The sequence below is a fragment of the Rana temporaria genome, chromosome 1, assembly GCF_905171775.1.
Source record: "Rana temporaria chromosome 1, aRanTem1.1, whole genome shotgun sequence".
NCBI classification, from domain to species: domain Eukaryota; kingdom Metazoa; phylum Chordata; class Amphibia; order Anura; family Ranidae; genus Rana; species Rana temporaria.
The window spans coordinates 589,221,822-589,233,511 of NC_053489.1; positions in this window are offsets into that span (position 1 = coordinate 589,221,822).

An 11,690-nucleotide genomic window follows, 5' to 3' on the forward strand; every position below is an offset into this window, starting at 1 on the left:
ACACAACCCCCCCCCCCCCCCGTCGCTCGATCAGCAAACAAAACCATCCCCCCGTCCATCCGCCCACCAGCCCTGTACTCACAGCATCCATGTCGCGGGCAGCTTTGGCGGCTTACCCCTGTGTCTCCTCTGCGCCTCCCCCTTAGCTCCCGACCAATACAGTCGCTTCTCCTCTCAGCCAACCTGATCTTTAGACCCGCTTCCTGATTGGCCGAGAGCAGGGCCGTTTGAAGGAATTTAGGGGCCCCAAGCAAAATGGAGTGGAGGCCCCCCAAACCCCCCCGCATTCACGCAAAGCCTACAGCCCCTCCCTATGTTTTATTTATCCCCCCGTGTTCTTTTTACTCCCCCTCCCTGTGTCCTTCTTTCCCCCCCCCCTCCCTATGTTCTTTTTACCCCCCCATGTTTTTTTTTACTCCCCCCACCCCCTTCCTAAGTTTTTTTACTCCCCCCATGTTCTTTTTACTCCCCCCTCCCTCCCTATGTTCTTTTTACTCCCCCACCCTATCGTACCGCACGGCAGGAGATTCAGTTTCCTGTTCCCAGCCGGACTGAAAGGAAGTGAGCACTCAGGAACAGGAAACTGAATCTCCTGTACCGCATGGTACCGAGCCGGACTGACAGGAGGAAGGAAGAGGAGCTCCGCCACGCTACAGGGAAGGGGAAGAAGTGACGAGAGAGGCAGCAGTGCTGCAGCCGCTTGAGGCTCTCTATAGAGCGCTCAGGCGGCTGCAGCATTTATAGGAAGCGCAGCAAGAGCCCTGCTTGGGCCCCCCTGCTTGGGGGGCCCCAGGCCAGCTCGGGGGCCCCAAGCAATTGCTTGGTTTGCCTGTCTTGTCTCGACAGGCCTGGCAGAGAGGAGAAACAGGAAGACCATAGCAAATTTTAATTTGCTATTGTCACACAACTCGGTGGGCTCAGGGCGGAGTGCCTCAGGCTCTAATCACATGCTTCAAGAAAAAAAAAATGAATTGAAATCCATGTGTTCGGTGCCCTGCATGTAGATTAGGGGCCGGGCGCATTGATTAGGGGGCCGGTGCCCCTGCACCCCTAATGGAGCTCCATCAGTGTTCTGATCTTTGTAGTCTGACAGTGGGGGGGGGAGTCTTCCCACTGTCAGAATACAATGACACAGTGGGGAGGATTCCCGCATCTACATTGAGTGTGTGGATAGGGGAATCAGGTCATTTTTTAACGTTCAGCCCACTGGTTAAATGAAAAAACGGACTCATCTATGGCCAGCTTAAACTTCTTGCAGATATGGTTGTCCATCAGCAGAAGAAATACTGACAAGGTTAGAAAATGTTGTCTGTTCTCCATTGTTTTCCAGTTTTCCAATAAAGAGCAAACAATGGGAGGTATTTACATATGCCTCCCCCATCTTCTCCACATAGGTTAAAAGCAAACACTTGGCTGAGTTGATTGTTCATGTTTGGAGACTTGCATGCAGACATAGGTGCTTAAAGGTTAATGGATATGCAGCAGGCATGATATGGCCTCTATGAGCACATTATGGAATCATGCTGTATGTTCTACTATGGTTAGTATGCAATCAACACTGAAGCCTAGTATACATGGGCTGAATGTCGGCCGGCATCAGCCATGTGTATGGCAGCAGTCAAGGGCTCATGACCAAAAACGGTCTGCTGTCCGGCTCCCAATCAGGAGTGTTCTGGCAGGAACAATCGTTGTACTAACATCAGATTGTTAGTACAGCAGATCTGACCTGAGCTGTCAGTTTCTTCTTTTGTTCAACCCGTTGGGTTGAAAAATAAATACATGGGAATTTTACTGTCCCATATACTTGGCAGAGACCTGCTGCAAGTCTGCTTATGCACCGAATCCCCACACACATGTGGAGGTACACTGCTTCCTGGGATGTATAACGCAGAAATCCCAGGAGGTGGTGGTTATGTGATCAGCCAAAGAAAACTGAAGTGAATATGAAAAGAAAAAAAAAGGGTAATCGGCAATTGCGTAAGTGGGAGAGGGGAGGAAACAGGTGAGAGCATGTTGTGCAAATGGATAAAGGTCCACTTTAGGTTAATAATAGGTTTTTAGGCATATTTTCTTTGTCATTATACTGGGTACTAAAAAATGAATTTATAAAAGATCATATATTTTACATACCGTATATATAATAGGTATAAATAATAGATATGAAGTAAAATATGAAGTACTGTTTTTTTTTTTCAGTTCTTAATTTTAGATGTGACTCTTACATTAGCTTATAGTCCAATAAATGAAAAACAAATACATTTTACACCGGCATATTCATTTTATTTCAATATACACAAATAAATCACAATGAGGAGTTCTCAGAGTTCAAGCATTAGACTATGTTTGCTACCTTTTCCATTTCTTGTGCAAGGTAATATTATAATAAAGTTTTTCATATTGTAAAATAGGTCTGTACAAGCATTAACCATGCCATAAAAGACCCTGCATGCCAATACCAACAACAAATATGGCAATGAAAATATAAATCCAATACAATTTGAGAATGGACCGTAAAACTTTAGTTTGTGTATAAAACCCTTTGTCCATATACATTATCTCACAAAAGTGAGTACACCCCTCCCATTTTTGTGACAACACTGAAGAAATTACACTTTGCTACAATGTAAAGTAGTGAGTGTACAGATTGTATAAAAGTGTAAATTTTCTGTCCCCTCTAAATAACTCAACACACAGCCATTAATGTCTAAACCGCTGGCAACAAAAGTGAGTACACCCCTAAGTGAAAATGTTTAAATTGGGCCCAATTGGCCATTTTCCCTCCCCGTTTTTATGTGACTCGTTAGTGTTGCAAGGTCTGGTTCTGAATAGGGAGCAGGTGTGTTAAATTTGGTGTTATCGCTCTCACTCTCTCATACTGTTTACTGGAAGTTTAACATGGCACCTCATGGAAACAAACTCTCTGAGGATCTTAAGAAAGAATTGTTGCTGTACATAAAAATGGTCTAGGCTATAAGAAGATTGGCAAGACTCTGAAAATGAGCTGCAGCACGGTGACCAAGACCATACAGTGGTTTAACCCCTTCCTTACCGGCGCATTGTAAAATGACGCCGGCAGGAACCCTCCCTCGATCCGGGTGGACGTCATATTTTTTTTTTTTTTTTTAAAGTGCATTTTGTGCATGTACTCGAGAGAGGAGCCGGACTGCAGGAGTTGGGAGTAGGCAGAGCTCCCCCAGAGGCAATCTGCCACCTTTCTCCATGCCCCGGGTGGCAATGGTGGGTGTGTGAGGGGGTCCTCCCACACAGCCTGTCCTACCTGCTCCGCTTTGAAGCCCAACGGGGCAGAGGGACTCCCTATAAGGGAGTGAGAGGATCTAGCCGGCTCAAACAGCCCCGTTAGTCCTTTGCCTCTCTTTTTAGAGACCGTGTGGTCAAAGTGCGTGCATGTTAACCCAATTTCGAGTGCGTGTAAGTGTGGTGGTTTTTGTGGGAGAGGGGTGGGCGTACTAAGCGCAGGACGTCCTTTGTTCCAGGTGATCTAGGGCACGCGCGCGCTGCACCGCTCGTAACCCGGTGCAGGTGCCCGGCGGCCGCGATTGCCGCCGGGCACCCGTGATCACGGCAGGAGTGTGGATCTGTGTGTGTAAACACACAGATCCACCTCCTGTCAGAGGTGAGGAGACCAATGCTGTGTTCCCAGTACAGAGGAACAAACATCGGTCTCCTCCCCTTGTGAGTCCCCTCCCCCCTACAGTTGGAATACACTTTAGGGAACATTTTAACCCCTTCAGCGCCCCCTAGTGGTTAACCCCTTCCCTGCCAGTCACATTTACACAGTAATTAGTGCATATTTATAGCACTAATCACTGTATAAATGTGAATGGTCCCAAAAACTTTTAAAAGTGTCCGATGTGTTCGCCGCAATGTCACGGTCACAGTAAAAAATCGCAGAATGCCGCCAACACTAGTAAAAAAATTAATAAAATAAAAATGCCATAAATCTATCACCTATTTTGTAGACGCTATAACTTTTGCGCAAACCAATCAATTTACGATTATTGCAATTTTTTTTACCAAAAATATGTAGAAGAATACGTTTCAGCCTAAACTAAGGGAAAAAAACGTTTTTTTAAAAAAATTGTGATATTTATTAAATAAAAAAGTAAAAAATATTCTGTTTTTTAAAAAAATTGTCGCTCTTCTTTTGTTTATAGCGCACAAAATAAAAACCGCATGAGATGATAAAATACCAGCAAACGAGAGCTCTATTTCTGGGGGGAAAAAACATAAAGATTTAGTTTGGGTACAGTGTTGCATGACCACGCAATTGTCATTCAAAGTGCAACAGCGCTGAAAACTAAAAATTGGTCTGGGCAGGAATGGGGTGAAAATGCCCTGTATGGAAGGGGTTAACAGTGCAGGTTCCACTCAAAACAGGCCCTGCCATGGTGGACCAAAGAAGTTGAGTGCACATGCTCATTGTTATATCCAGAGGTTGTCTTTGGGAACTAGACGTATGAGTGCTGCCAGCATTGCTGTAGAGGTTGAAGGGGTGGGGGGTCAGCCTGTCAGTGGTCAAATCATATGCCCCACACTGCATCAAATTGGTCTGCATGTATTTTGTCCCAGAAGGAAGCCTCTTCTAAAGATGATGCACAAGAAAGCCTGCAAACAGTTTGCTGAAGACAATCAGACTAAGGATATGGATTACTGGAACCATGTCTTGTAGTCTGATGAAACCAAGATAAACTTATTTGGTTCAGATGGTGTCAAGCGTGTGTGGCGGCAACCAGGTGAGGAGTACAAAGACAAGTGTGTCTTGCCTACAGTCAAGCATGGTGGTGGGAGTGTCATGGTCTGGGGCTGTATGAGTGCTGCTGGCACTGGGGAGCTACAGTTCATTGAGGGAACCATGAATGCCAACATATACTGTGACATACTGAAGTAGAGCACGATCCCCTCCCTTCGGAGACTGGGCTGCAGGGCAGTATTCCAACATGATAACAACCAGGGCTGGACTGGGACAGAAATTTGGCCCTGGACTTCATCCAGACTGGCCCACTTGGACAGGTCTCTCCCACAGCGGCCGGACAACTCCCGCACCCCCCCCATCCACCCAAGCCCCCTCTCCCCCTTCACTAGTCACTAGCCGTTTTACTTTATTAGAGTAGAACGGCTGGTACTGGTACTGGTACTCTTATAGGCAGTACCAGTGGGGAAGCTAGACATCAAGGCCCAGATTATCGTATCTCGGCGTAAAACTATGCAGGCGTAACGTATCTAGTTTACGTTACGCCGCCGCAAGTTTTACGGGCAAGTGCTTGATTCACAAAGCACTTGCCTGTAAAGTTGCGGCGGCGTAGCGGAAATCCTCCGGCGCAAGCCCGCCTAATTCAAATGAGCCGGGTAGGGGGCGTGGATCATTTAAATTAGGTGCGTTCCCGCGCCGATCGTACTACGCATGCGCCGTCCCTAAAATTTCCCGACGTGCATTGCGCTAAATGACATCGCAAGGACGTCATTGGTTTTGACGTTAACGTAAATGGCGTCCAGCGGCATTCACGGACGACTTACGCAAACGACGTAAATTTTTCGATTTCGACACGGGAACGATGGCCATACTTAACATTGGCTGCCCCTCATAGAGCAGGGGCAACTTTACGCGTCGTAAAATATACGGAAACGTCGTAACTTCACTGCGTCGACCTGCGCGTACGTTCGGGAATTTCGCGTAAATAGCTAATTTGCATAGACGACGGGGAAAACGACGGAGGCGACACCTCGCGGCGAAAAAAAAAATTGCATTTAAGATCTGACAGCGTAAGAGTCTTACGCCTGTCAGATCTAATGGATATCTATGCGTAACTTGATTCTAAGAATCAGTCGCATAGATATGACAGCCCAGATTAGGACTTACGACGGCGCAAATGGCGTTGCGCCGTCGTAAGCCCCTTGAGAATCTGGGCCTATTTCTCCTGGGGCAAAGAATCAGTTTGGTGCCCCCCCCCCTATGGGACAAGATTAGGCAGAAGTGAGAAACTCCCAGGCCGCTGTCACTGAAGCCGGCCCACTGAGCCATCGGCCCACCGGGAAACTCCCTGTAGTCCCAATGGCCAGTCCATCCCTGATAACAACCCCAAACACACCCCCAAGACCACCACTGTATTGCTAAAGAACCTGTGGGTAAAGGTGATGGACTGGCCAAGCACGTCTCTGGGCCTAAACCCTATTGAGCATCTGTGAGGCATCCTCAAGCAGGAGGTGGAGGAGCGCAAGGTCTCTAACATCCACCAGCTCTGTGATGTCATCATGGAGGAGTTAAAGAGGACTCCTGTGGTAACCTGTGAAGCTCTGGTGAATTCCATGCCCAAGGGGGTTAAGGCTGTGCTGGAAAATAGTGGTGGCCACACAAAATATTGACACTTTGGGCCCAATTTTGACATTTCCTCTTAGGGGTGTACTCACTTTTGTTTCCAGCGGTTTAGACATTAATGGCTGTGAGTTGAGTTATTTTGAGGGGACAGCAAATTTACACTGTTATACAAGATGTACACTCACTACTTTTGTAGCAAAGTAATTTCTTCAGTGTTGTCACATGAAAAGATATAATAAAATATTTACAAAAATGTGAGGGGTGTCCTCAATTTTGTGACATACTGTATAATCAAAAGATTGTACAATTCTACATTTTTATTACCTACTGCATCTACTTCTACCGTTTATTTTAATAATGACAATAAAAAAGAACTGAATAAAAATGTAGTCAAACAGAGACTTATGTCTGGACTGAAGAAATCCTTCATTATTAACACATCTCACATTTTTAAGAATAAATATATTTATTCTATATACATACAGTATATGGGATTTGCATCTTGGGATATTCTGTCCCCACGTTGTAATTGCACAGCTTTTCCAGTTATTTGGTAAATATAAGTTATTGCTGAACATTCCCATCTAGAAGTAATGCCGCGTACACACAATCGGAAATTCCGACAAGAAATGTTCGATGTGAGCTTTTGGTCAGAAAATCCGACCGTGTGTAGGCTCCATCGGACATTTTCTGACGGAATTTCCGACAACAAAAATTTGAGAGCTGGTTCTCAATTTTTCCCACAAGAAAAGTTCTTGTCAGAACATTACATTAGGAAAGGCCACGGCTTCGGCCTAGCTCCGGAGCCGCCTACATCACTGCATTCTTGATGTTCGGAATTTCAGACAACGCAAGTTTGAGTCAACATTCCGTCGAAAAAAATCCACGGTTTTGTTGTCGGAATTTCCGATCGGGTGTACGCGGCATTATGTTTCAGAATTCTATGAATGAGTTTGGGGTATCCTTTCCACTGAACCTTAGAGTTTCTCCAAAAGGTTGCTCGGAGTACCTTGAGTAATGAGTAATTTATGGCTCTTAGATACATAACCCTAGCTATTTGTAAAAGGAACATTCCTCCCTATTACCATAAGGAGCATTCTTCCCACTTACCACCACACTAATGTACTGTAAGCTATAGATCAGCCATTCTCAACTAGAATTAGGTGGAACTCAAGGGTTCCTCTAGAGCACAGGGTCAAACTGGCGGCATGCCAGCTGTTGTGGAACTACAAGTGCCGTGAGACATTGCAAGGTTGAGAGCTACAAGCATGACTCCCACAGGCAAAGGCATGATGGGACTTGTAGTTCCACAACAGCTGGTGGGCCGCCAGTTTTACACCCCTGCTCTAGAAGTTGGTAGGTATTGCCACTTTAAAGAGCCAGCGGCATGACACCAATGATCTTTTTAGCTGTCTCAAAGGGTGGCATTTTCACCACCATCATTCTTCACACTAGCCACCAATGTATCTGGTATTTTTCCCACTTACCCCCGTGGATTAGTTTTGAACAGGGGTTCCTTAGACCTGAAAATAATGTTTCTTTGCAGTTAAAAGGCATGAAAAAGGTTGATGTAGATATTATAATTTTTGGAAGGGGTTACCTAAAACCAGAAAGTTATTTCAAGGGCTTCTCCATGTAAACAAAGGTAGAGAAAGAGTTTAGACTTGGCTCCATTTGGCTAATTCAATATAATGATGTTTTGCTTTCAGGCAACCCAAACATGGCTCTTATGCATTACATTTTAAAGCTGATCTTCATGTTTAATGTCGATCCAAATAGTTAGTTTGGGCCAAGCTAACAAACAAGTGCGCTAGCTGGGTGCCCTGTATAAACTGTATGTAGCCTCAGCTACATATATATAAAAATATAATTGGTTGTGAGAAGCTTACCTTCCCATGAATAACACCCATGCTATCAGACCTAATAGTACTAATAAATACACAGTAAAAAGGTTTGTTACCTTTTTTGTAAAACAAAACAAACATTCTTTATGTCAGGTTAGACCAGTGGTTTTCAACCTGGGGGTCGGGACCCTCTCGGGGGTCGAATGGTGATTTGCCAGGGGTCACCGAATCCTGGGATGTTCCTGAAGCCCGCACTGCTCTCCTAGCCTTTTTGCGTCCGTTCAGCAGGCTGTCCTTGGAGCCTGTGGCTGCCCAGCTGGGCTGTTCCTGGATCCCGTGGCCGCCCACTCAGCCTCTTCGCAGCCGCCTATTCAGTTCACGCATGGCTGCGGGGCAGAGACTAGAGGTCAGCTGACTGGTGAGGAATGTGAAGTGGGAGAAGCTGGAGGAGACCTCATCTCCTGATTGCAGCATAGGTGTCACTGCCATAAGACACCACAAAGTCAGAGACACAGAGAGTAACAATACCTTTGATTATAGTTGCCATTAAAAGTCCCCACTACAGTTCTCAGATCAGCAGATGACCTTGATCAAGAGCACCTAAGTTGGCTGATCATAACTCCCCCCAGCATTGCCACTCATCCCATTCCCCCCACCCCCCAACCAAGGAGTAAGAGAAGGAATAAAAATAGAGAATAGAGAAAGAACAAGAAAGACGGCTAGAGAGAGGGGTAAATAAAAAAAAAATTAGGATAGAGAGATAACAGGGAAAGAAAGGAGAACAAAGAGAAAGAGTGGAACATCCTAAAATGTACCATAAGGGGTTTTAATACTGTATGAGTGGAAGGGACCCAGGGAGTGCTACATTTAAGTTAAAATACTTGTCTTGCCTTGGGTGCAGACAACCCAGGCTACGGAAATAATTTTACTGTTAGGGGTCCCCGGCATTAGATAGGTTGAGAACCACTGGGTTAGACAGAGATGTTCTGACATGTCGGGAATCACTTCCAAAAAATGGAGTGCTGGTTATCCTTTTGTAAACCTTAGTAGGCCTGCTTTTCACAGGTAAAGCCCCATACACACTATCAGCTTTCCTGCAGGTTTTTCTCTTCAGGTTTACCAAAACCATGTAGTGCAAGGGCCTGCCTGATTGCATACAAATTGAAATTCCTAAGGTTTGACCTCATATTATATGGTTTTGGTAAACCCGAAGAGAAAAACCTGCACGAAAACCGATAGTGTGTATGGGGCTTAAGGCTTTAGTCTGTTGCATCACTTGCAAATATTGGGGCATATATATTAATGATCAATGGATAGGCAATCGTAGTAACTGCTCTATTTCGAGTACTATGATAAGCATGGTTGCTGAAAATAAAATAAGAGATTGGTATGTCAGCCAAGTAATATTGCACATATATAATTTCCTTATTCAGCATTTCTTTATGTAACCTGGGATAAATAAAATCTTCATGCCAACATAGTCATCCAGTGTGCATTTCCAGCTGTCACTTAAAATGTAGTAAAAGCACATAAAGTAACTAAATCTGTCAGTTTTGTAAAATGTGAATATTTTAGTTTCAATGGTAAATGCATGATCTATATGTAATAATAAATTCTACACCTCTGACTGCACTGAATATGTTTCCAAACCATTTTCGATGCTGTGAAGCCTGTCTGACTGTTTAAGCGCCATGTACACTGTTTTTTTCTTAAAGCTCTTTCTCCTAAACAGAGAAAATCAGTGTTAAAAACTCACCTAAACTTATTCTTTTCTCAAACCAGTTTAGGTGAGTTTAGCAGTGTTTGGAAGTTTATTTAATTTGCCAATTTTTTTATTTATTCTGGCCACTGAAATGAATAAAAGTGCTAAATACACCTAAAGCTTAGTCACGTTTAGCCACGTTTGCTGTTTTTATGCCCAAAAGCTCCTCCCCTGAACGCGATTTTACTGCATTCAGGAGAAGGAGCTTTGACTACCACTAAACTTTGCTGCTCCTAAACTTCTCTAAAAGCCTATGTGTGCATGGACACAGGCTTTTATTGAGGTGCATACAGGGGCTTAATGTCCCTGGTGGTATTATTATGTCAGATTTTTGATGCTGAAAGCGGTACCATAATTTTGCACGAAAATTTGGCGTTTTTTATTGTAGGCCTGTAATTCTTAGGAATAACTCAATTAAATCTGTCCAGACAAGAGTCTATTCGACATCCTGGGTATGATAACGTTTGAAACACAAAGTCATAAATTATAATATAATAAATAACTATAAATAATTATAACAAATAATAACGTAATTATAATAAAAAATATTCAATAATGTATTCAAATCAAAAACACTGAAATTTGCTCAGTTGTAGAATTGTCGCTGTCATTACTTTCAGTGTTTGATGACGAATTTCCCCACAAATTGCTATCGCTCAATTCTGCTAATGATTCTAAATTATTATAGCTGTTTTCTAGTCTAAAATCACTTTTGACGTAAACGGACACTTTTTAGTTGCTATGGACAATCTCCAGTTTCCAGGCAGAAAAAGCAGTTTTTATAATATAAAACTACATGCAGGACACTGGGCAGACCACTAGGGACAAAGGGGATGTGTAATTATTTGATACAGTACTGTATCATACTGTATTGTGTTTTTCATTTTTTTAATTTGTCGCCGAACTCTGCCCCCGTGCGTCGCGCCGCTTGCAGGGAAAGGAGCTTGGCACTTGGCTGTCACCAGTGTGAATCAAGCGCGATGACAGGTTGCACAAACAGCGGGGAGACATTGCAGGATCCAGGGACAAGGTAAGTAACTTGCACTGTATCCTGCAATGCAATCCCGAGTCTGGCTTGGGGATACCGCTTTTGGTATGAAAAATTCACCCTGAGCCAGACTCGGGAATACCGCCAGGGAGGTTAAGCAAAAAACCCCAAAAGCTCAAAATTCTGTTTAGGAGCAGCATTGTACATGACATGAGGCCTTACAGATCATATTTGGAACGGGGGGGCGTGTTTTAAAATAACTTGTGACCCGACATGATTGACGTTTTTCACAAACGTCGAATGCGCCATCCGTGGAATATCCCTGTGTGCATTGCTCTAAAGTACGCCGCAAGGACGTATTGGTTTCGACGTGAACGTAAATGACGTCCAGCCCCATTCACGGACGACTTACGCAAACGACGTAAAATATTTAAAATTCGACGCGGGAACGACGTCCATACTTAACATTGGTACGCCGCATGTACGCCACCATATAGCAGGGGTAACTTTACGCCGGGAAAAGCCTAACGTAAACGGCGTACCTGTACTGCGTCGGCCGGGCGTACGTTCGTGAATTCGCGTATCTAGCTGATTTACATATTTCTAGGCACAAATCAGCGTACACGCCCCTAGCGGCCAGCGTAAATATGCAGTTAAGATCCGACGGCGTAACAGACTTACGCTGGTCGGATCTAATAGAAATCTATGCATAACTGATTCTAAGAATCAGGCGCATAGATACAACCGCCCAGACTCAGAGAT